Source organism: Hyperolius riggenbachi, chromosome 8 (assembly GCF_040937935.1).
Source record: "Hyperolius riggenbachi isolate aHypRig1 chromosome 8, aHypRig1.pri, whole genome shotgun sequence".
NCBI lineage: Eukaryota > Metazoa > Chordata > Amphibia > Anura > Hyperoliidae > Hyperolius > Hyperolius riggenbachi.
In genome coordinates, this window is record NC_090653.1 from 239,574,896 (window position 1) to 239,600,860 (window position 25,965).

Sequence of the window (25,965 nt, forward strand, 5' to 3'; positions counted from 1 at the left end):
CATGGGGCTGGTAGAAGCCTCAGGTAAGTGAAACTCATTTTTTTATTTTGCTTGGACCTTCCCTTTATTCGTACAAGACTCAGCTGGCTAGCTGAAGCTGATATTTCTAGATTTCATTGCATCAGTCTTTGGTAATCAGCTACAGTGCCCTCTGAAACAGTCTTCATTTCCTGCTGCAGGCCCCGAGATCTAAAGAACCTGCCTGACACTATTACAATAACAACCCTTATTATAGGTACAAAGTACTTGTCTTGAAATGAGTCTATATAGCAAGAAAACAAAAAGTCAGAATGTCAGCAGCACTCATCAAAATACATCATTTTATAATGTCTTGTCTTAGATCAGCTTTGCACTGTCCCTGATTAAGCTATGTGAGTGATTGCAGAAAGGTTTGGTGTTCCCTATCAGACAGAATGGGTTGATATGACGTCAGTACCTGGCTTCAAGATGAAAGGACATTCTTGAAATAAAATACTGAGCTTCCACCTGAAAGTCTATAGGAAACCAGATGAGCAGAGTCCGCCTAAACAGCGAACATCGCGAGCCATGGCTCCGGTTGGGGCGGTTGGCCATCTAGAGAGCAGGACAAGGCGAGGTCTGATGGATGAAGTGACTCTGAAGAGGTGAGGACACACCTTACACACACATGAAAATAAAGTGTTAAGACTTAAGGAAATGTTTATTGTGAAGGAGACACATTCTGTCATTGCAGAGTGTCAATAGTGCTATTGGTGGTTGTTAAAAGGGACATCCGAAAGAGGCCTAGAAGACAGCTGTAACAGCTTTCGTAACTATTTACTGCACAGCACGCTGGTAACACATTCCACTTGCCCTCAAAAGCTTCAGCTATTTGTTATTAACCTTTTCGCGCCTGCTAGAACTGCCGTGCAAATTCCCTGCTCCTCTCCAGTCTATGTACCTGTAACATTTACTACAAAGAACACCAGGGGCATAACTATAAATCGTGGGGTCCCCTGCAAACTATGATGGGCCCCCAATGTTCACACTCCTTCCAACCCCTTGTGACCCTCACAGCCTGGAGGCCCATCTTTCAAGGGTTATAAACCAGTATGGGCATCGTAATCTTCAACCCCATAACAAGTGTAGCCACACAAATACCTGATCTGAAAGGTGGAACTCTGTATCGGTGGGAGGGCAGTAGTAGTTGTGGCCCCATTACAGATCTGGGCTCCCCTGCAGTCGCAGGGGCTGCTCCACTGTAGTTATGTCTCTGATGAACACCTACCATCTGCAGTATATCAAGGAAGATTATGGCCATAATTAAAGGGGCACTATGGAGAAAAATTGTAAAATATGTGCAAACATAGACAAATAAGAAGTACGTTTTTTACAGAGTAAAATGAGCCATAAATTACTTTTTTCCTATGTTGCTGTCACTTACAGTAGATAGTAGAAATCTGACAGAAGCGACAGGTTTTGTACTAGTCCATCTCTTTATGAGGTATTCTCAGAAAGACTTTTATTCTTTATAAAGATATTTCCTAAAAAGGATTTGAACAATGATGCTGGCCAGCTTTCCTGCTCACTGCACAGTTTTTTGGCAGTTGGACAGAGCAACTGCCATTCACTAAGTGCTTTTGAAAATAAATATATCCCTGAGAATCACCTATGAAGAGATGGACTAGCCCAAAACCTGTCACTTCTGTTAGATTTCTACTACTTACTGTAAGTAACAACAACATAGGAGAAAAGTAATTTATAGCTCATTTTACTCTGGGAAAAACTAACTTTTTATTTGTATATGTTTGCACACATTTTAAATGTTACAATTTTTCACCATAGTGCCCCTTTAATATAAAAAAATGTGCATAAAAATAAAATCATGTAATGATCTCCTATGGGCAATTATATTGCACGTTTGTATTTATTGCTTTATATTTGATATATGGGCGTACAGTGCTTCTATTCAGCGACTAATATAAGGGAGGGTTTTACTATTTCTGAGATGATAATTTTACAAGACAAAGGCAAAAAAACTGGAGTGGTTACTCAGAGCAGCCAGTTAGAGGGATACATATAAAATCGGCACCAAGAGACTTGGGCGCAGGATACAGCCGGTATATATGGCTGATCCTGCTGTCCCGGCCATGTTAAATACTATTCCCCCTCCAGGCTGCCATGGATAGTGGGTAATGAAATAATTTGGCCGAAATATAGTGTTTTAAAAGTAACTTCAGCTCTGTCTTCTGACAGCGCCGGAGTTACTCTGTGTGCGCTGCTATAGATGTAATTCCTAATATGCTGGATACACATGGTGCGTTCCCGCACTCGATGCGCCGCTCGATTCCTGTCAACTGGATTATTTCCAACATGTCCTATTCGCGTTTCGATGGATTGTTAGATCGATTTGGCATACTTTACATGTGAATCGACTTAACAATCATCGAAATGCGCTCGGAAATGCTTGGAAATAATCGAGCGGCCGGAAATCAAGCGGCGCATCGAGTGCAGGAACGCACCGTGAGTACCCAGCATTACAGCCTATGGTGGCGGCGGCTGCGCCCAAATCTACCTTCACTGTAATTAAAACGCTCGAGTTAGAGGCCGGCTGTTAATAAGACAAGGATTTGACTGGTTGTTCTGGGCAGATGCTTTCCACTAAGTTCCACTAAGGTCTATAGCTGCTGGCTTGTTAGAGCTTGCTGTTTATGTTCAGTGCATGTGCAGTGCATGCACTTCCGTCTCTAAGGCAGAAGATATTTTCTGTTAGTATGCATATACTGTATATAGCGTAAACATAATGATGTTACCAATGTCCCTCAGAGCAGAAGCGTTGCTAGAGGGGAGCAGTCTCTGCGATTGCCATCCTGGGGCCTCAACTACTAACCTTCCTTTCTTCCGATACAGGGATGTTTTTGTGGCTACACTTGTTATAGCTGTGAAGATCCAAACGCAGCGAATACAGCGCAGGAGATTTGGGTGCAGCCGGCGCCACCATAGACCGTAATAGGAATTACGGCTATAGCAGCGCACAGCGAGTCATTTCAGTGCCGTCAGAAGACGGAGCTGAAGTTACTTTTAAAACACTGTAATTAGTCCGCCAGCAATAGCTGGAAGCCGAATTACATCATTCCCCACCAGCCAGGTGGACCTGGAGGGGGAATAGTAATTAACGCCGCTGGGACTTGTGCAGCAGCAGGGTAAGCCATATATACTGCGCCCAAGTCTCCCGGCGGCAATCATTGAAGTCAGTTTTTCTGCATCCAGAATCCACGTGTAGTGGAAACAGGCCCTTAACATTATGTGCTTTCAAATGAGCTTATCTGCTTTATCTGCTGTGGCAGTCAGCTGACACAGGGTGGAGATCAAATTACAACTTGTGATTAGACACAAATGAGAGGGAATTAGGCAGGCTAAACTCTCTAAATACATACAGGGTGCATATCTCTATGTTTTCCTTTTGTCCTGTGCAAGCATTCAGGTCCACCTTAATTTTCAGGCATGCAAGTGACAGCTTCTGTCTCGTCGGTACCTTGTTGGGAATATAGTGAACCTCACTGACAAGCAAATTACAGCCATTAAACTTTTCCCTGGCAGAATGCAGCTTCTGAGGGCAAGGGAGAGATAGGAAAAGGTCAATAGTTCATATATTTTAACTCTGGGACACTTAATATGCTGCCACTGAGCAGAGATAATAAAACATTCAATCTACTTTGTAAATGTTTAAATATAAAATAAAACCATGGGATATCTAAAAAAATGGTCAGTTTTTTGGAGTAGGAGGATAAATACAATTGTTTATCTCGTTTATTTTCACCTTGGGATCTATCAGGGGTCTCAAACTCAATTTACCTGGGGGCCGCAGGAGGCAAAGTCAGGATGAGGCTGGGCCGCATAAGGGATTTCACAATCAGCATCTACCGCTGCCACCCTTTCCCTGTCCCCCCCCCCCCCCCATCCCTTGCATTGATTTTTATTTCAAAATCAAATTCACACTGAAGCGAACTATTTTGCCTATTTATTTTACCTTATAGTTCGCTTCAGTGCTCCCATTACAAGTAATCCGCCGTGTCCCGGCTGCAAAACGAGGGCTGCAGAGCCCCCAAATCGCCCAGGGGGCAATCCGCCGGCATTTCCTGGAAGGGGCAGAGCTTTCAACCTCCTGACATCAATCGCGGCGCCGCCTCTGCCCGCCACTCTCACTCTTCCTTCACAGAGAGGGGTGGGAAGAGGCGGCGATCCGAGCGGCGATTGACATCAGGAGGGGCAGAGCTGAAGCTGAAAGCTCTGCCCCTTCCAGGAAATGGCGGCGGATTGCCCCCTGGGCGATTTGGGGGCTCTGCAGCCCTCGTTTAGCGGCGGGGATGTGGCGTATTATTTGGGAGCACTGAAGCGAACTATAAGGAAGCTTTTGCCAGCGTGGGCCACAAAATATTGTATCGAGGGCCGCAAATGGCCCGCGGGCTGCGAGTTTGAGACCCCTGCTTTAAATGGACCTGAACTCTTGCACATGACTGAAGAAATACATAGAGAAACGCACCCTGTATGTAGTTAGAAAGTTTAGCCTGTCTAATTCCCCCTCATCTGTGTTTAATCACAAGTTGTAATTTGATCTCTCCCCTGTGTCACATGACTGCTATGGCAGAGATGGCAGATAAGCTAATTTGAAAGCACAGGATGTTAACAATATGTCTGCTTCCATGAATCAGAAAGTAGAAACAGTGCAGATTTATTTTAGGATTCAGCTGTAACAAAGAAATGTTTTTTGTTTAAAGGTTATTATGCTGTTGCGTATCTTTTAGAGCAGAGAGGATGTTCTGAGTTCAGGTCCGCTTTTCCCACCACTTCCTGCTGCAATTTTGACTTTGCGCTTCAAAGGGAACCAAGCACAACGTTTTTTTTTCCTGGTTTCTAAAAGTTATAGGAGCTGCCATGTTTCCCCCCCCCCCCCCTCCCCTTCCAGCTGCCCATTATGTATCCAGGGAAGGTGTGAAGATAGCATCTGTGACCTCTGTGAACGCTTTGACTCACAGTGTGCCATCTATCTGCCCCCCCCCCCCCCCCCTGCTGATGAAAGCTTTTTGTTTTCTCTTGCCAATGTGTGCAATCAAATAACTGTATCAGTCCTTATCTGCCTGAAATGCCTGCAGGCGGGGACAGGCAAAAATGGCGCACAGCGCCAATAGTGTCAGAATGGCGCTGCACTTCAAACGATATTTATCGTTTTATATGTTTTTTTTGCAGGGATCGGGCTGGAGGAGAGGCAGCGGCCGGGCAGTGGGCTGGCAGCGGGGGTCGGGCTGGAGGAGAGGTAGCGGGCTGGCAGCGGGGGTCGGGCTGGAGGAGAGGCAGCGGGCAGTGGGCTGGCAGCGGGGGTCGGGCTGGAGGAGAGGTAGCGGGCTGGCAGCGGGGGTCAGGCTGGAGGAGAGGTAGCGGGCAGTGGGCTGGCAGCGGGGGTCGGGCTGGAGAGGCAGCGGGGTGGAGGGAGTAGGATTAGGTAGCATGTGTATACATTACATTGTCCCGACCCGGCGTTCGCTCCTCACTTCACAGCTTGCACGAGTCCTGCATCCAGCCAATCACCATGCGGCTTCAGTTTCCGCATGGTGATTGGCTGGATGCAGGACTCGTGCAAGCTGTGAAGTGAGGAGCGAACGCCGGGCCGGGACAATGTAATGTATACACATGCTACCTAATCCTACTCCCTCCACCCCGCTGCCTCTCCAGCCCGACCCCCGCTGCCAGCCCACTGCCCGCTGCCTCTCCTCCAGCCTGACCCCCGCTGCCAGCCCGCTACCTCTCCTCCAGCCCGACCCCCGCTGGCAGCCCACTGCCCGCTGCCTCTCCTCCAGCCCGACCCCGCCTCTCCTCCTCCAATTTTTCAATGGCGCACTGTTCTGTTTTATAAAACGCTATTTACCGTTTTAATGTATTTACATTAAAACGGTAAATAGCGTTTTATGATCGGCAGAACGGTGCGCCATTTTTTACTCTGCGCCATTTTTGACTGGATGCCCTGCAGTCGGCAGACTTCGGAAGTAGGCTAATGAAAACTTCTGCTAAACATTTACATGTAAAAAGAAGAGGTAAAATCGATTTTTTTATTAATGGACCACATTGTTGGCATACATCTTAAATGTGCTATTGAGATGGGTACTAAAATAGTGCTTGATTCACTTTTATGCATATTTGATCAATTTTCAATTTCAAGAGCAGTAAGAGAATTCAGTCAAAATCCTGAAACCTGTCTGGAACTGACCAGGCCTTGTGGCTAATGTGAGGCTTACTGTATATGTAACAACCTCAAGTTTCCATGGTGTGTCATTAAACTGGGCATTGACTATTGCATTTGTCATTTGTACATTTAAAAAAAAATCTTGTCTTTTAAAATTTATGAGCTGCCAAAGGTCTCGGTATTTCCCAAGTCATCAGTCTAGTCGGCACTCTCTCCAGGCCTGTGGGAATGAGATTGCCGCATTCAAATGCTTTATTGACAGATCTGAATACAATAATCACAGTGCTGAAAACAACAGAGTTGTAAAAATGGTGCCTTGTTAACACAGCTGGTGTTAAGAGGACTATGAGCTGGGTTCACAGTCAGGAAACAGAGAGTGTGAAATAACACAGAGAAGAGACTGCCATTATCAGTCGTTCAAAACACATTATAAACAAGGGAAAAAAGGTATTTTAAAATATGACACTTTTATTTGAGGCACTGTGTACTTTCCCTTTAAGGGCATACCTCTACCTCTTGGTTGTTGCAAACGGTTCTTAGTGACCTTTTAAATTTCACCTATAGTGTAGTCAGATTTGGGAAACAAGCCTATTTGCACTTTTTCTGGCAAACCACAGTGCCCTTTTCTAGGTACAGCAACCTAAAGAGGTACATTGGGTAAAATAAAAAAAAGAAATAAAAATAAAGACATTTATTGTAGTTAAATAAAACATGCAGACATTACAGAAAATGTCAATATAGTTAGGGCCCTCTTCCAGCAAAAAGAGCAGTCAGCATCACAAACGTACTGTGATGTCCATCGTGATAAAACCAATAATTACCGCTGGTTTCATCTACCGTGTGTACGCAGCTTAATGCCAGTATTAGGAGGAGAAAATTAATGTATCAGTATGTTTTCAGGTTGTGAAAAGAAACCAAATTGCCTGGAGGAAACCCAAGGAAACAAGGGGAGAATATACAGATTACATGCAGATAGTGTTCTGGATAAGTTTGAAAAAAAAAGTGGGGTCTCTTTAAAGTGATATTGTCTTCAAAAAATGTTTTTCCACTAAAGGATTAATCAAACTAAAAATGAATATAAAAAAACCTACAAGCCTGCTCTGATGTCTTTTGAATGCATATTTGCACCTCGCAAAAGCTGACTGATATCATTGCCAGCTTCCTGGCAGATTATCAAATGTAGAGAAGGAATCAGTAAGCAAATAAAGGAGATAAAGTTCTCTGCAATTAGAGTGAAGCCTAAGTTTTAACCCTTGAAAACCAGTCAGATTGTTTTAGCGGTTAATTTTATGCTGTTTTTAATGCTTTAGACTAAAGATGAAATTTGATGAGAATTGAGAATGTCACTTTAAATCTTATACGTGATTTCTTCCATAACTCTGAGGATTATAGTACTAATGAATTACTGCAGAGCAGCAAAGCATTGTCCTCTTAGGATTCTAGGCAGCTTTTCTCATGAGCTGCCTGATCAAGGCCAGGGTTGAGTACTGTTATGGAAAGTTTAAAGAGATATTGATGATAAATTATGTCTGTTTAATGAGTTATCACTCATCTTCATTTAAGTTTGGAAACATGCCGCAGGCACACTAGCTCTGCCTGGCCCCTCAGCTGGCAGCCTGACAAAAACTATTTTTGCTTGGAGAGCACAGCATTGTCTTGCCAAGGTTTGGGCTGCGATTACAACTGCTTGTGACAAAACTCCTCTGCTGCATTTCCAGTTTATCTATAAGTGTAAAAGACAGCCATAGCACAATCCCTTAACACTTTACAAGTAGCTGCATGCTCTGCTATTCTGACAGAATACAGTCACAGCCATAGGTTAAGTGAGTCACAGGGCCCTTAGATCTCTGAATGCTGTTACTGACCATCTATGGCGCCTAGGACCTACACATATATAGCTACATAGTTGCATAGTAAGTTTGGTAAAAAAAAAAAAAAAAAAGTTCAACTGGAAACAAAAAAAAATCACTGTCCTGGACCCACACCCATCCCAGCAGATGCAGAAGAAGGCAAAAAACAAAACCCTACAAGGAATGAGCCTTAACTGTACCCGTGGTGGCATAGGAGGGGTGGATTCAAATGAGTCACAAAGGCATGTTCCCTGCTCCATGACATGCCTCTGTGTGTTCCCTGCGCCGCTCTCTCTCCTCCCCCCCCCCCCCCCCCTGCACTGCAACCCCCTGAAATTGATGACAAGCTCCTTCTATGCAATCTCAAGGGGAAGGGGCATCCCTTGCAGGAGCAGCACTCCTGCAAATCGCCCACTCAGGCATTAGGAACGCCCCTTCCTCAGCTAATTGGCCAGCTCAGCCTCTCCCCGCCCCTTCTACATTCTGGCACACCTCTTTTCCACCTCCCTGCTCTATGTTGAGAAACACAGAGCCAGAGCTGCAGCGTTGTGACCGCAGGGGTCGTGGCCATGTTTTTTATTTAACCTTACGTCAGCGATGGCAGGATGTAGTAGCAGCAGCGGGGAGTGTTGGTAATTGATGCTACCTGATCCGGCTAGACCCCCAGATCAAGTATTATGTTGTTGTGTTTTTACCAAAAATGCCCACCTTGGGTTTACTTTAAAAGAGGAAAAATTCCTTCCCTACTCCAGGTGACAGTCAGTTAAATCCCTGGATCAATTCTGCTGGGAATTACCTATTACCAGTAATTTTAGCAGTGGTTGTTCTTCAGTGCAAGGAAAGTATCCAGTGAAGCAACAGTTTTAGTTTTATGCAGTTTTCCTGCAGATGCTTTTCTCTATAAAGTATACTTCTTTGGTTCGCCACCGCACTGGTCATTGAAGTAAATGCCCCGCTTGAGAATTGCATATTTTTCTGTATTAGTCTTTGTTCTGATTGCAAGTTGTTGTTTTTTTCTCCCCAAGTTTCATAATCAAACAACTGTCTGCTTTTTTTCCTCACAATGCGCAAATTTCAAATTACAATTTTCAAATACATTTTTCCACAATTGAAAAATTCACACAGAGAAAATGCAATAGAAAAATGCAATTGCAGAGTGCAGGTTGAGGCAGCAGTTCAGTCAGTCTTTGTTAAAGGACACCCAAGGTAAAAATAAACGAATGAAATAAACAATTGTATCTATCTTCCTTCTCCTAAAAATTACTTTTCTAGATATAATACAGTTTTATTTTATATTTAAATCTACTTTTCAAGTTTTTACTGTTTTATTGTTTTAGCTCAATTACACGTTCATTGAAGTATGCCAGAGCTAAATTCTATGAACTATTGATCCTTTTTATTTCTTTCCTGCTCTCAGAAGCCATTTTTTGCTAGGGAAGTGTTTTATAGTTGTAATTTCTTATCAGCGAGGGTCACACTGTAGTCTGACTCAGTCCTGACTCAGACAGGAACTGCCACTTATATACATGATGTTTAACTATTTCAGGCAGAGAAAGAAAAAAAGGAACACAGCACAGTTATTAGTGTGCTAGGCACTGTACATACACCTGTCTATCTCATCATGTCACATGTCACTTTGGGTATCCTTTTAAGATCTCTGCTGAAATCTGATTGAGATCAAATGGTGCAAAGGGTTGATTGATCGTTGCTCTCCAATCAAGTGCAATGGTATATGTTTTATCGCTTCCCAGATTGGGTCACTATCAACCTGTTTGTGGCTAACTTCAGGGCAGTTATATTTAAGTGCAATTAAATTCTATAGTAAACACTATGAAGTGAGTGGTGATCCTGATTCAAAAATGTGCTTCCAAATCATGTCTACTGCTTTGGAAGGGTTTTCACTGCCTTACCAGGCTCTAAATTGTTCATGTGCAGTCTAAATGATAAGGTAAGTCATGCCAATTACTACTATATGCATTAAAAATGACATGCCAATATTTTAAAATAGATCTAAAATAAATAGTGCACGTACATTGCATTTTTGATCAAGGCCTCATGCTGGTGGTTTAAAAGACATTTTATTGACAAGGCTTAAAAATATCACCTTGGAGAAAACTTAGGAGTAAAATGAATTGGAACTTAGCCTAATGCTGGGAATACACCATGAGATTTTTCGGCAGATAGATGGCTCGGTAGATAATTTCCAAGGGGTCCGATCTGATTTCAATCATTTTTCAGATCACTTTTATACAAATAGATTGGAAAAATGATCGATGATGATTGAAAATCAGATCGGACCTGTCGTAAATTATCTATCGAGCCATAAATTGCCTGAAAAAACTAATTGTGCACTCCCAGCATTAAGGTTTGATCTGCAGCTCCATTCACGAGAAAGAAACCTTATGGCTGAAAAATGTTCCTCCACATTTAAAGTGACTCCGAGCTCAGAAAAAAAAGGAAAGTTGTACTCACCAGGGGCTTTTTCCAGCCCAGTGCTGGTCGGGAGGTCCCACGCCGGCGTCCTGGCTCCTCTCCTTCTCCCCGCTCCGGAATGGCTGGCAGGCCGCAGCCCGGGCGACACTCTCCCGAGTGTCGGGCTGCTTCTTCCGCATATGACGCGGATTACGTCACACGCCGGCCGCCTCGCGTCATCACGGCGGCCGGCGTGAAAGTACTGCGCATGCGCGCTTTGTTCGCGCATGCGCAGTACTTTCACGCCGGCCGCCGTGATGACGCGAGGCGGCCGGCGTGTGACGTAATCCGCGTCATATGCGGAAGAAGCAGCCCGACACTCGGGAGAGTGTCGCCCGGGCTGCGGCCTGCCAGCCATTCCGGAGCGGGGAGAAGGAGAGGAGCCAGGACGCCGGCGTGGGACCTCCCGACCAGCACTGGGCTGGAAAAAGCCCCTGGTGAGTACAACTTTCCTTTTTTTTCTGAGCTCGGAGTCCCTTTAAAAGTGGCAATCTGCTGCAAAAGGGGCAAACCAAGGGTCTGTAATAAACACTGTTGAGAGCTGGCCCTCATTTGTTAAAGTTTGCTGTGTACCTGCCTTAATAAACGGTATGGGTGCAGAGGTCTTTTGGGAATTAGATAGATAGATAGATAGACAGATAGAAACACACACATACTGTATACAGGTATGAAATCTATGTAAAGCTAAGAGGCCCCTATCCATTCTCTACATTCTCTTTGTGATAATTCTTTCCCCTGCGGTTTGATATTTTTCTAACCTTTTCTTCTCCACAAAAACTGCAGGTTTCTTAAAAAAATACCAAGAAAAAAGTAAAGTTCATTTTCATGTAGAATTCTAAAATGTCCAATTTCCGTGAGGTCAGAGCCCCACGGTGGGGGTGACCTTGCGTTTCCTAGCGCTATAAGTAGGAACTGTTTGGAGCACGTTGTTTGCTACATCATTTGACCGTCACCAGGGAGACAGAGGTAAGTGACAGATGGCAAGGAGGGAGATCACCCTGAACACTGATTTTTTTGTTTTATTATTCCTTGACATTATTGAAAATTATCTTAAAAAGGGAGGTAGGGTACTCATATATTTATTTGTGAAGTCGTTCTTCCCAAATGCTTTTTTATTTTTAATCCTAATCATATGTAAAGTGTGTCTGCATGACTGACTTCCATATGTTATCCAGTAATAGTAAATTAATGTGCTTGAATTATTTAAAACAATATATCTATCTATGGTTTAAACAGATTATTAAAATGATGCAATGTTCTGTAGGGAATTTCAGCCAATCCAAGCTCACTTTACATTAGTTGAAGGAAACCAGGAAATTAAAAGCGGATTTCTTAATGGTTACTGTCAGTTAAATCACTTATTCATACCTCTGTGACTCTTATTCAATTCACTTACTCTCCTAAGCATTCTCCTAGGAGATAATGTTTCATCTTCTCTTTAAAATAACTTTTCAGTACTGTATTCTGCAATTGAAAAAGCACCAAAAAGTAGGTAAAAAAAAAGTACTGTCAACATTTTTTGACTTTTCTGATATTTTTTCTTGCTTGCTGGTGTCATAAAAGGCATTTTATGACAAGGTGTGAAAATATCACCTGGGAGAAAAATCAGGAGAAAAAGAAAATTGCATATGGGCCATTAATGTGGGATATTTGAATTTATAACTTTATTTTTACTATCTTAGAATTGATTTAAACTCAAATAGGACTGCACCATACAGTATTTCTAACACCTTTTTAGGGACTATTATTTTATGAGTACTCCAAACTAACAAGGAAGATCAACTGTATTTTAAAGTGTTTATTTTAAGTTAGTAATTCTGAAATGGTGAATCGGGAGAAAAGCTGTTATATTTTTTTTCTCTCACGTTTATCAAAAATTCATCCCAGTGTAATTTAATGTAGTTTTTTATTTATTTATTAATCAATTTATATTAAATTATTTAAGTAAAGACAAAACTTCCTATGCTTTAAACTGTATGTTAGTTACCTGTTAGACAACTATATACATAACATTTTACTCAGCTGCCCAAAACCATTAGTGGTTTAACCCTTTAAGTTTCCAAATCCTACTTTTGGTATGAACTTTGGTGAAATCATATTTCTTCTTTTTTTTGTTTTTTTGTTTTTCACTTGGCTGTGCTTCCATGTTTGTAAAAAAAATAAAAAGAAAAAAAGAAAAAAAATTATATATATATATATATATATATATATATATATTATATATATATATATATAATATATATATATATATATATATATATATATTATATATATATATATAATATATATATATATATATATATATATATATATATATATATATATATATAATGTATGTATATATATCTTACTGTCAAATATGTATAGATAAGATTATTAGTATTTTTTGCTATTTATATAGCACTAACATCTTCCGCATTGCTCTAAAGAGTATATAATCTTGTCACTAGTTGTCCCTCAGAGGGGCTCACAATCTAATCCCTAACATAGACCATTGTAGTCTAGGGCCAATTTAAGGGGGAAGCCATTTGATTTATCTGTCTATTTTGGGGATGTGGTAGTAAACCGGAGAGCCCAGAGGAAACCCATGTTGTCATGGGGAGAACATACAAACTCTGTGCAGATAGTGCCCTGGCTGGGATTCAAACCGGGGACAGAAGGAAAGGCACACAGGTGAAACGCTAAAAATTAGCATATTGTGCAAAAGTCCATTTATTTCAGTAATTCAACTGAAAAGGTGAAACTAATATATGGAATAGGAACCCTCTGCAGGTGTTTTGGATTAATTAGCTGATTAGAGTCTGACAATCTGAGCCTAGAATATGGAACATTTTCCTTATATTCTAATGGTCTGAGATTTGGGGGGTTTTATAAACTGTAAGCCATAATCCTCCCAAGTATAACAAATAACGGCTTGAAATATCTTACTTTGCATGTAATGAGTCTATTTCATATATTTGTTTTACCTTTTAAATTGAATTACTGAAAAAAATAGACTTTTAGGCACGATATTCCAATTTTTCAAGTTTCAACTGTATGCCCTTATTTGTTTGTTTTTAAAGCCAGCAATGTAGAATATTATAGATGTTTTGGCTGGTACTTTTTTACAGCAATTACATTCAATTCTATATGAAGCCTTTTATTATACAAGAGCAGTTTTGCAGTGTATCATACATTACAAATGTGGTAAAACCAGTAACTATTAATGAAATGTTAACATATATATTACACAGTTTATGAAGACATTGTCATAGTCAAAGCCCACCCCATGTAGCTAGATAGGGTAGGGGGTTTATTGCCATCAGAGTAACCTATGCTGGAATCTGAAGGGCCTTTAGGTTGTAATTCAACTTTTAAAGCTGATAATTGACGTTTTTACGCCTCTGCCCACTCCCTGAACACAACCAGGAGAAAAAAAAAACATGGATAATGAAAGCAATAGATTTCCCGTACTGTTTTACACAATTGCATTGTTTATGTGGAGGTCTGCATCTTCACATGCCACTTTCCCCCTCCATGGCAACCCCTTTTCCTCACAGAAAGGCAAACACATCTGTCAGCCCATAAATTATACACCAATCAAGGCAGGGCAGAGGAAGATTAATGAACGCTTTCTTATTAATGGGACTTAATCTAGTAAACATAGAGACCATATATTCAGACCGCAGCCTGCATGGAAATGAATTCCCCGCTCCCTCTTTCTGGACAAATCAATTGGGTTCTCAGCTCCCCATTCTTATACAGATGCAGTCTAATCTATTGGGGGCACAGGTCTTTTATTCCCCCGGCCGATTGGTATAATCTGGTGGGAGGATGGACTCTTTTCATGCAGATTCCATTCAGGATGCAAACAGATGATTCCTTTCTTCCCGCTCACCATATCGAGTTAATCTTTCGGGAGGCAACACATTATTGCATGGGCACTTCTGTGCATTTCTATCAGACAAGACGGTTTTTTACCCGTCTTTCACAAGAGGTCGTACCATCCACAGCTTCAGTTTCACCTGCTATATCACTTACAGCAAACCTGAAGCAAAAAAAAACCTGATGATATAATGAATTTTATGCATAGTACGGATAATGAATAGAACATTAGTAGCAAATAAGGGTCTCGTGTTTTTATTTTCAGTTATATTGCTTTTTTTCTTTTAGCATAATTCTGTCATATTTGCAGTTTAGAAACCACACTCTGTCTATTAAGCTTAAGCATAGATAACAACTGAAGTTTTTTTTTTAATCTTCCTGTACTAGAAAACAATACGAGACTCTTTTCTTTGCTGCTAATGTTGTATTGGCTGTACTACACATATACTTCCTTATATCATAAATTTATTTTCACTTCTGGTTTTCTTTAAAGATGGGGCAAAAAACATAGCGTTACTAGTAAAGTGCTGGACTGCACAAGTCTTGGTTAGCATGCTTAATATTAGAAGGGATTAAGTGGTGGTGGCTTTAGGACCTGCTCATCAGATCGTGAGGCTTATGGAGAAGGTGGCATATATGGCATATATAGAGTACAAACCTGCAGAGGTTTAGGGCAAGTAGGGATGGTGTGCAGGTGCAGATATCAAGCTGGTTTAGTAAAATCGGCCATATCAGATCGAGAACTAACACTGACCACCACTTGACCAACAATCCAACGTATCTCATGAAAGAGTCATTGTATTGCCCATTATAGCCAGTTAGAAGAGAGATTGTGATGAGTTGTTTCTTCAGATAACAGCAAAAGTTATACAGAGATGAATAAAATAGCTCTGAAGTATGAGGATTGCACATTTGAGAGAAAACTGTTTTGGGGTATCTGTTGAGGCATTTTGATTTTGTCCATCTCAATCAATTATATGCAAATGTACAGGTTGCTATGAACTTTTCAGATCAATAGTAATCCGTTGTTGAATCTTTGACAGTTGAAAGGATTCCCCATGTTATAATAGTAGTCAACTAACTAAAATGCTGATTTTAGTTTTGCTAAGGTGCAGACTAACCAGCAAAAAACACCCCCATTAGTTTGGCTCCAATGAGTTCTGGTTCACCATGAGCTTGCTGGTTAGTCTGTACCTCTCAGTGTTACAAGCCCTACTCCATAGAGCCAAATTAATCCATCCCATGCACTGATGAGGATCAAACAATCCAAAACAGTCTGTATGCATGTTGGATTATTATGGCTCTGTACAAATTAACAAGCTGACACATCATTGCATTCCAGCGGTTCTGGAGGTGTGTTTAGCTTCTAAGGGTAACAATGGTTGATTTGCATATATTCAGCAGTGGTGCCTGGGAGACATCTCAAGCTCACGCCAACCTGAATTATCGCAAATTCTTTCTGTTTTAAGAAAGCAAACTTTTGTTTTTCTTAGTTTTGTTAAAGCTAACTTGTTTTTGCATTCAAAGATCAATACACCTAAATGTGAGACGTAAGATCTCACAATTGTGAGATCTGAGAGACACAAGCCTGGAACAAACTTTCAATTATGATTGGTCAATCACTGACTATTTTTACCAACTCCATGCTTGAGATGTCTCTGGCCAATGTTACAAATAAAGCCTGGTACACACTTTCAATTATGATTGGCAAATCACTGACCGATTTTATTGCCTCCAAGTAGTATGAGGGTTTACCTGCACAATCTGCTCATAGTATTTAATGGCTGTTGATCCTAATACTACATGGATGTGGTAAAATCGGCCAGTGATTGGCCAATCATAATTGAAAGTGTGTACCTGTCTATTGCGATAGTTAAAGTGCCCATCAATGATACAGTCTTGTTTGAACAATCTTACCAAATCTGTGCAGTAGAAGGGTAAATTGAATGAATATACTTTGAATGGATACTTTAGGTAGTTTCTCATATTACATACAATGGCGCCTTTTACCTGCTTGAACATAATTTGAATGGATAATTTGGGTGGATCCTCACCTTCCACTCATATTGGTGAGATTTTGGAAAGGGTTGCCCAGTCAGAATATCACAGTTTGGCCCTTATTCAAATCACTTCTCTCTTATGTTTTCTCCACAGAGATAATATTTCATCTTCTGTTTAAAATTACTGTTTAAAAAATTTCAGCACTCTGCAATTGAAAAATTACCAAAAAGTAGGTGAAACAGTACTATCAAAATTATTCACAGTATTTTCATGCTTGCTGGTGGCTTAATAGACATGTTATTGATAAAGTGTGAAAATATCACCTAGGACAAAACTTAAAAGTAAAAAGCAAACTGGTTTGTATTAACTTATTAACCCTTTAAAGGCATTTGCTTGGATTTATTCAAAAATATGTCAAACCATTAATAACGATGACCCTTGTATCACACTCGTGAATGTAATTTATGGGCCCTCTGTCATACTAATGATGACACCAACATAGGACTATATAGCCTACATCATAAAACGCCTGCGTCTCTGTGTCCTCCTGTATACCTGTGGTCGTGTACGTTTGACCCAGCGCACATGTGCGGCACATAGGCAGACTTAGGACAGCAGGAGGATGGGTGGCGGGCGTGTGCACGTGTCGCGGCTGTGCGCATGTATGTTGGGGAGCACGGCCCTGTGTGCGTCATGTCGTGCGGCCATTGCGGCGGGGGTTAGGTGGAAGAAGGGGGTGAGGAGGCTCACAGCCATTTCTAATCTGTACTTCAACTATAGGAAACCACCAGCCAGTTTTTGGCTGATAAAATGACTCCATTTACTGTATCTCCCCCTCTGAACCAAGTTCTACCATAACTTCTGGAAGTGTTCCAACTTCATGTAGACATGGAAACAATTCCAATCAGCTCTGGGCCAGATTACCCATTTTGCTCAAGGCTGGATTTATACTTTTTCAACCCCATAGGCTTAGTGTGTTGGGGCTCTCCTTCCAAGTGCAGCAGCGTCCCTCCCATTCCATGTGCAGCCCCCTCTTCCATGTGTAACATCCATGTGTTGCTGCCCCTCTCTTTCATATATAGCTCCCTTTGTCATCAGCTTCCTTTTTAATTTGTTGCCTACTATTTCATATGGAGCAACACCAATTTCATATTCAGTTGCCCCCTTGGGCCGCAGTCGCTCAAGGCCCATACCATTGTGGCCTTTCCAGAAATCTGTCCCTGATTGTGTGCAGAAGGCACTTGCCCCGACCTGCCACTGTTGTAGGGGCACCTGCTGACACATTTCATAGCTTACAATACAGTTTATGGGTTTTTGTTAATATTATTTACTGCCGTGGAACACTCAAACTTGTCTCTATGCCAACAGATAAAAGACACGCATTTTACTGAGTCACGGTTTCGGTGAGGCACTTTACACTTCATAAGATATTAATGATAATTACTGGTGTGGACCACTCATATCGTTTGGTATCCTCTGTGTAATTTCTATGAAGGCAAGCAGTGGCGTAGCAATAGGGGGTGCAGAGGTAGCGACTGCATCGGGGCCCTTGGGCTAGAGGGGCCCCGAGGGGCTCACCCTCAACCATAGTATTAGCTCTTTATTGGTCCTGTGTAGTGTTGGGCGAACAGTGTTCGCCACTGTTCGGGTTCTGCAGAACATCACCCTGTTCGGGTGATGTTCGAGTTCGGCCGAACACCTGACGGTGCTCGGCCAAACCGTTCGGCCACATGGCCGAACTAAGAGCGCATGGCCGAACGTTCCCCGAACGTTCGGCTAGCGCTGTGATTGGCCGAACGGGTCACGTGGTTCGGACCCGAACGCGCTCTGATTGGCCGAACGGTCACGTGGTTCGGGTAAATAAATACCCGAACCACGTCATATCTCCGCCATTTGTCTGTGGGTTTAGCTTTGGGTAGGCAGGCAGGGTAGTTCGCGCTCCAGCCACGCTAGCCAGGGTCCCCCCTGTCATTGTGTCACTGCTGGGAACAGTAGTACACCGCTTGCTCAGCCACACTATATAGCATTCTGTTTACTGCCACTCTGTGTACCTCGCTCAGCCACACTATATAGCATTCTGTTTACTGCCACTCTGTGTCTGCTGGGAATAGTAGTACACCGCTTGCTCAGCCACACTATATAGCATTCTGTTTACTGCCACTCTGTGTACCTCGCTCAGCCACACTATATAGCATTCTGTTTACTGCCACTCTGTGTCTGCTGGGAATAGTGGTACACCGCTCGCTCAGCCACACTATATAGCATTCTGTTCACTGTTCTGTGTCTGTTTGGAATAGTGGTACACCGCTCGCTCAGCCACACTATATAGCATTCTGTTTACTGTTCTGTGTCTGCTGGGAATAGTGGTACACCGCTCGCTCAGCCACACTATATAGCATTCTGTTTACTGTTCTGTGTCTGCTGGGAATAGTGGTACACCGCTCGCTCAGCCACACTATATAGCATTCTGTTTACTGTTCTGTGTCTGCTGGGAACAGTAGTACACCGCTCGCTCAGCCAGAGTATATAGCATTGTGTTTACTGCCACTCTGTGTACACCGCTCAGCCAGACTATATACCATTGTTTACTGACACTCTGTGTACACCGCTCAGCCAGACTATATACCATTGTTTACTGACACTCTGTGTACACCGCTCAGCCAGACTATATACCATTGTTTACTGCCACTCTGATTCTGCTGGGAACAGTAGTACACCGCTCGCTCAGCCAGACTATATACCATTGTTTACTGCCACTCTGATTCTGCTGGGAACAGTAGTACACCGCTCGCTCAGCCAGACTATATACCATTGTTTACTGACACTCTGTGTACACCGCTCAGCCAGACTATATACCATTGTTTACTGCCACTCTGATTCTGCTGGGAACAGTAGTACACCGCTCGCTCAGCCAGACTATATAGCATTGTGTTTACTGCCACTCTGTGTACACCGCTCAGCCACACTATATAGCATTGCGTACTCTGCCAGTCAGTGTGTATATTGCTGGGATCAGTAATACTCCACTCACCGTCAACCACTATATGAGCTCAACATGAGTTCCCCAGAGACCTCCGCTGTGAGCAGCACTCCCAACAACAGCAACAGCCAACGCCCCACGCAAGCTATAACATCCACCCCAGCAGCCAGTGGTCAGCAGCAGCCCTCCCCGGAGGAGAACGTTGTGTCCATCAGTCCGTCGCCAGAGCGATTAATGAGGGCTGCCATTGAGGAGATGATGGGGCCTGATGTGGAGGAGGAGGTCTGGCTCAGGCCAGCATCCCAAGTTAATGTTGAGGACGATGAGGGGTCTGTGTCTGGGGATGTTGGGGTGGCAGAGGTGGTGGGTGGGTCAGACTCAGGAGAAGAGTTGTATGATGAGGATGATGATCGGGACCATCTGTATGTGCCTCAGAGTCCGACCCCGGAAAACATGTTGTATCGTGTGTTTAGGTACTAAAATCTGCGTTCCCTCCCAGTAGTGTTGGGCGAACAGTGTTTGCCACTGTTTGGGTTCTGCAGAACATCACCCTGTTCGGGGTGACTATATAGCAGACTATATAGCATTGTGTTTAATGCCACTCTGTGTACACGGCTCAGCCACACTATATAGCATTGTGTTTACTTCCACTCTGTGTCTGCTGGGAACAGTAGTACACCGCTCACCCGCCACTGTATAGCATTGTGCTCTGTGTCACTGCTGACAATAGTGGTACACCGCTCACCCACCACTGTATAGCATTTCTGTACTGCCACTGTACTGCTGCCAGTCAGCGTGTACTTTAAGGATAAGTGAAATGAGGAAGAAATCCGGTGAAAGAGGGAGGGGCAAGGGAAGAGGTGTTTCCCCTGACGGTTCACGTACAGGCCACAGGGGAGCACCCAAGAAAACCCACTCAATTAGAGATGAGCGTAATGACCTAATTACGATTTTGCGAAATTTCGCGTAATTAGTGTAATTACGATTATGGCCGTAAGTACATAATCGTAATGAAGAAGGATTTCGCGAAATTTCGCGGAAGCGTAATTTTCGCGTAATTTTCGCATTACAGTCGTATCATGCCGTAATTTCGCATTAAACGCTACCGTAATTTTGCGTTAAACCGTAACGCTCCGTATAATATAAAAAAGCCGCCGACTTTAAGGGTTAATAGCAAAGCCCCCTTAAATGCTAAGAGCCTCAAATTTGGAGAATATATTAAGGAGATCAGGAGGAATAAGAGGAAAAATTTTTTTTTCAAAAAGACCTTATAGTTTTTGAGAAAATCGATGTTAAAGTTTCAAAGGAAAAATGTAAACATTTAAAAACCCGCCGACTTTAACGGTTAATAGCAAAGCCTGCTTAAAGTTTAGGAATACCAAATTATCAGGGTATATTAAGGGGATCAGTGGGAATAAGAGGAAAAAATTTTTTTTCAAAAAGACCTTATAGTTTTTGAGAAAATCGATTTTTAAGTTTCAAGGGCGAAAATGTCTTTTAAATGCGGAAAATGTCAGTTTTTTTTTGCACAGGTAACAATAGTGTATTATTTTCATAGATTCCCCCAAGTGGGAAGAGTTTTACTTACTTCGTTCTGAGTGTGGGAAATATAAAAAAAAACGACGTGGGGTCCCCCCTCCCAGACCTCTTTAACCCCTTGTCCCCCATGCAGGCTGGGATAGCCAGAATGCGAAGCACCGGCCGCGTGGGGCTCCGCACCCTGACTATACCAGCCCGCATGGTCCATGGATTGGGGGGTCTCGGAAGGGGAGGGGCAGCCAAGCTTTCCCCTCCCCCTCCGAGCCCTTGTCCAATCCAAGGACAAGGGGCTCTTCTCCACCTCCGATGGGCGGTGGAGGTGGAGGCCGCGATTTCCTGGGTGGGGGGTTCATGGTGGAATCTGGGAGTCCCCTTTAAAAAGGGGTCCCCCAGATGCCCACCCCCCTCCCAGGAGAAATGAGTATAGAGGTACTTGTAGTACCCCTTACCCATTTCCTTTAAGAGTTAAAAGTAAATAAACACACAAACACATAGAAAAAGTATTTTAATTGAACAAAAAACATAACCACGAAAAAAGTCCTTTAATATTCTTAATTAACCATTAATACTTACCTGTCCCTTTAAATAAATGATCCCACGCAATATCCTCGGAAATGTTCTATCAGTTACAATGTAACAAAGTTATTATGTAACAACTTTGTTACATTGTAACTACGCCGCACCCGACGCCACTCGCCGCTCAGCCGCCGCATACGCGTCCGTGCAGGACGCTAAGTCCCCGCAGCTCCCGCTGTCCACCCCGCCCACATCTGTCACCCACATGTCACCCACATGTGGGTGACATGTGGGTGACATGTGGGAGAGGCGGGGAGGGCAGCGGAGCCGGCGGGGACTTAGCGTCCTGCACGGACCCGACAGAGCTCTGAGCTATATAGCTCAGAGCTCTGAGAAGCATCTTTGTATTTGGGCTCCAAGGAGCCCCATTGGTCCTTAGCAGACCAATGGGGTTCCTTCAAATCAGAAGGAACCCCATTGGTCTGCTAAGGACCAATGGGGCTCCTTGGAGCCCAAATACAAAGATGCTTTTGAGAGCTCTGAGCTATATAGCTCAGAGCTCTGTCGGGTCCTGCAGCGCAGACGCGGCGGCGGCGGTGAGTGACGTCGGGTGCGGTGTAGTTACAATGTAACAAAGTTGTTATATTGTAATAACTTTGTTACATTGTAACTGATAGAACATTTCCGAGGATATTGCGTGGGATCATTTATTTAAAGGGACAGGTAAGTATAAATGGTTAATTAAGAATATTAAAGGACTTTTTTCGTGGTTATGTTTTTTGTTCAATTAAAATACTTTTTCTATGTGTTTGTGTGTTTATTTACTTTTAACTCTTAAAGGAAATGGGTAAGGGGTACTACAAGTACCTCTATACTCATTTCTCCTGGGAGGGGGGTGGGCATCTGGGGGACCCCTTTTTAAAGGGGACTCCCAGATTCCACCATGAACCCCCCACCCAGGAAATCGCGGCCTCCACCTCCACCGCCCATCGGAGGTGGAGAAGAGCCCCTTGTCCTTGGATTGGACAAGGGCTCGGAGGGGGAGGGGAAAGCTTGGCTGCCCCTCCCCTTCCGAGACCCCCCAATCCATGGACCATGCGGGCTGGTATAGTCAGGGTGCGGAGCCCCACGCGGCCGGTGCTCCGCATTCTGGCTATCCCAGCCTGCATGGGGGACAAGGGGTTAAAGAGGTCTGGGAGGGGGGACCCCACGTCGTTTTTTTTTATATTTCCCACACTCAGAACGAAGTAAGTAAAACTCTTCCCACTTGGGGGAATCTATGAAAATAATACACTATTGTTACCTGTGCAAAAAAAACTGACATTTTCCGCATTTAAAAGACATTTTTGCCCTTGAAACTTAAAAATCGATTTTCTCAAAAACTATAAGGTGTTTTTTAAAAAAAAAATTTTCCTCTTATTCCCACTGATCCCCTTAATATACCCTGGGAATTTGGTGTTCCTAAACTTTAAGCAGGCTTTGCTATTAACCGTTAAAGTCGGCGGGTTTTTAAATGTATACATTTTTACTTTGAAACTTTAACATCGATTTTCTCAAAAACTATAAGGTCTTTTTGAAAAAAAATTTTTTCCTCTTATTCCTCCTGATCTCCTTAATATATTCTCCAAATTTGAGGCTCTTAGCATTTAAGGGGGCTTTGCTATTAACCCTTAAAGTCGGCGGCTTTTTTATATTATACGGAGCGTTACGTTTTAACGCGAAATTACGGTAGCGTTTAATGCGAAATTACGGCATGAACGAAACGCGAAATTTCGCGTTGAAAATTACGCTTACGGTATTTTCAATTACGATTTTAATGGCAATTTCGCTACGCTAATTTCGCATCGTAATCGCAAATTTCGCATGCGTAATTATAGTAATGCGAAATTACGAAAATTTCAGCTCAACTCTACACTCAATACTGCCCATGTTGTCCAGGACAACAACCCTCACAGATCCAAAAGAACAGGACCAGATAATTACTTGGATGACCTCTCAAGCGTCCAGCAGTGGGTTAAGCAGCACCAGCACATCACGCACGAGGTCCGAGTCCTCAGCCAGTTAAAGTCTGGGCTTTCTTTGAAGACTGCACTGAGGATGTTACCATGGCGATTTGCAAGGTGTGCAAGACCCGCCTGAGCAGGGGGAAAAGTATTAACAACCTCTCCACCACCAGCATGAGCCGCCACATTCTATCCAAACATCCCACTCTGTGGGCAAACGCGGCAGGACAGGGTACCACCAGCAACACTGCCTCCCTTGGGTTCACCAGACTCACCACCAGACCCGCCTCAGCAGCAGCAGTAGCCCAGCCATTGCGTGGTTCACAACATTCACAAACATCAGACGATGCTGACACTGTCACTTTCCGGACTAGTGCTCTTGAGGTCTCCCAGTGTTCATCAAACACAACAACCAACAGCCCTTCGGTGTGCAGCGCTACGGTTGAGTTGTCTGTCTCTGAGATGTTTGAGCACAAGAGGAAATTGCCAGCAAATGACCCCCGGGCCGTGGCAGTAACAGCCAGCCAGCATAGCCAAGCTTCTGGCCTGCGAAATGCTGCCATATCGAGTGGTGGAGACAAACAGCTTCAAGGGCATGATGTCAGTGGCCATCCCACGTTACGTGGTTCCCAGCCGCTACCACTTTGCGCGCTCTGCAGTGCCTGAGTTGCATGAGCACGTGGTCAGCTAAATAACCCGAAGCTTGAAGAATGCCGTTGCCTGCAAGGTTCACCTCACCACTGACACCTGGACGAGTGCGTTCGGCCAGGGTCGATACATCTCCCTTACCGCGCACTGGGTGAACCTTGTGGAGCCTGGCAGCGATTCCTCACCTGCTACGGCGCGGGTGTTGCCCACGCCGCAAACAGCTGGATAACAACAGCAGCACCTACCTCTCTGACTCCTTCTCCTCCAACGCATCTCAAAGCTGTACCTCATCCGGAAATGCTAACCCAGCACCAGCAGCAGTAGGATCGTGGAAGCAGTGCAGCACAGCTGTTGGCATGCGTCAGCAAGCGTTGCTGAAGCTGATCTGCCTTGGGGATAAGCAGCACACAGGGGAGGAAATTTGGAGGGGAATAAAGGAACAGACGGATTTGTGGCTGGCACCGCTGGACCTGAAACCGGGCATGAAGCTAGACACCTGGCACGAACTGGCAATGTACGCAATAGAGGTGCTGGCTTGCCCGGCAGCCAGCGTTATGTCGGAACGCTGTTTCAGTGCTGCCGGAGGCATCATCACAGATCGGCGTATCCGCCTCTCCACAGAAAATGCAGACCGTCTGACTCAAATTAAAATGAATCAATCCTGGATTGGAAACGACTACGCAACACTCCTGGACCCCAACCAAGTAACATGACCGATGAACATCTGGGATGGTTTAGCGTTTCCGGTCCCTGTTTATTGAACCTCTCATCTGTATTACATTTATGACTGCATGGCGGCAAAAAGCATTGCTGCTATATCCGCACGCTTTTTGTCCTCATGCAAGGCCTGGGTTGTTGTGTCTCACAAAGCGTGGCCTTCTCCTCCTGCGCCTCCTCCTGTTCCATCACGTGTGCTGCTGCTGCTGCTGCTGGGTTACCGTTGCCGGTCCCTGTTTATGGAACCTCTTATCTTTATTACATTTATGACTACATGGCGGTACAAAGCATGCTATCCGCACGCTTTTTGTCCTCATGCAAGGCCTGGGTTGTTGTGTCTCACAAAGCGTGGCCTTCTCCTCCTGCGCCTCCTCCTGTTCCATCACGTGTGCTGCTGCTGCTGCTGCTGGGTTACCGTTGCCGGTCCCTGTTTATGGAACCTCTTATCTTTATTACATTTATGACTACATGGCGGTACAAAGCATGCTATCCGCACGCTTTTTGTCCTCATGCAAGGCCTGGGTTGTTGTGTCTCACAAAGCGTGGCCTTCTCCTCCTGCGCCTCCTCCTGTTCCATCACGTGTGCTGCTGCTGGGTTAGCGTTGCCGCGTGGTCCCTGTTTATTGAACCACTTATCTTTATTACATTTATGACTGCATGGTGGTACAAAGCATGCTATCCGCACGCTTCTTGTCCTCATGCAAGGCCTGGGTTGTTGTGTCTCAAAGCGTGGCCTTCTCCTCCTGCGCCACCCTCCTCCTGTTCCATCACGTGTGCTGCTGCTGGGTTAGCATTACCGGTCCCTTTTCCTGGAACCTCTTATATGTATTACATTTATGACTGCATGCCGACAAAAAGCATGTTACCTGTGCAAAGAAAACAGACATTTCCCGCATTTAAAAGACAGTTTTCCCTTTGAAACTTTAAAATCGATTTTCTCAAAAACTATAAGCTCTTTTTGCTAAATTTTTTTTCCTCTTGTACCCACTCCCAAGGTGCACATACCCTGTAAATTTGGGGTATGTAGCATGTAAGGAGGCTTTACAAACCACAAAAGTTCGGGTCCCCATTGACTTCCATTATGTTCGGAGTTCGGGTCGAACACCCGAACATCGCGGCCATGTTCGGCCTGTTCGGCCCGAACCCGAACATCTAGATGTTCGCCCAACACTAGTCCTG

General features: G+C 43.7%; 1 protein-coding gene across 3 annotated transcripts in view; it reads left to right on the forward strand.

Moving 5' to 3' along the window:
* The window catches only part of LOC137527680 (forkhead box protein P3-like), a 332,205-nt gene that overhangs the window by 214,942 nt on the left and 91,298 nt on the right, over positions 1–25,965 (forward strand). For 2 of the 3 annotated variants that reach the window (XM_068248423.1, XM_068248424.1), the window contains exon 2: positions 409–623. The gene's annotated coding sequence lies outside the window, so the exon portion shown is untranslated. Of the gene's footprint in view, positions 1–408; positions 624–11,453; positions 11,485–25,965 lie in introns of those variants that run through there. The other variant, XM_068248425.1, reaches the window with a different exon arrangement.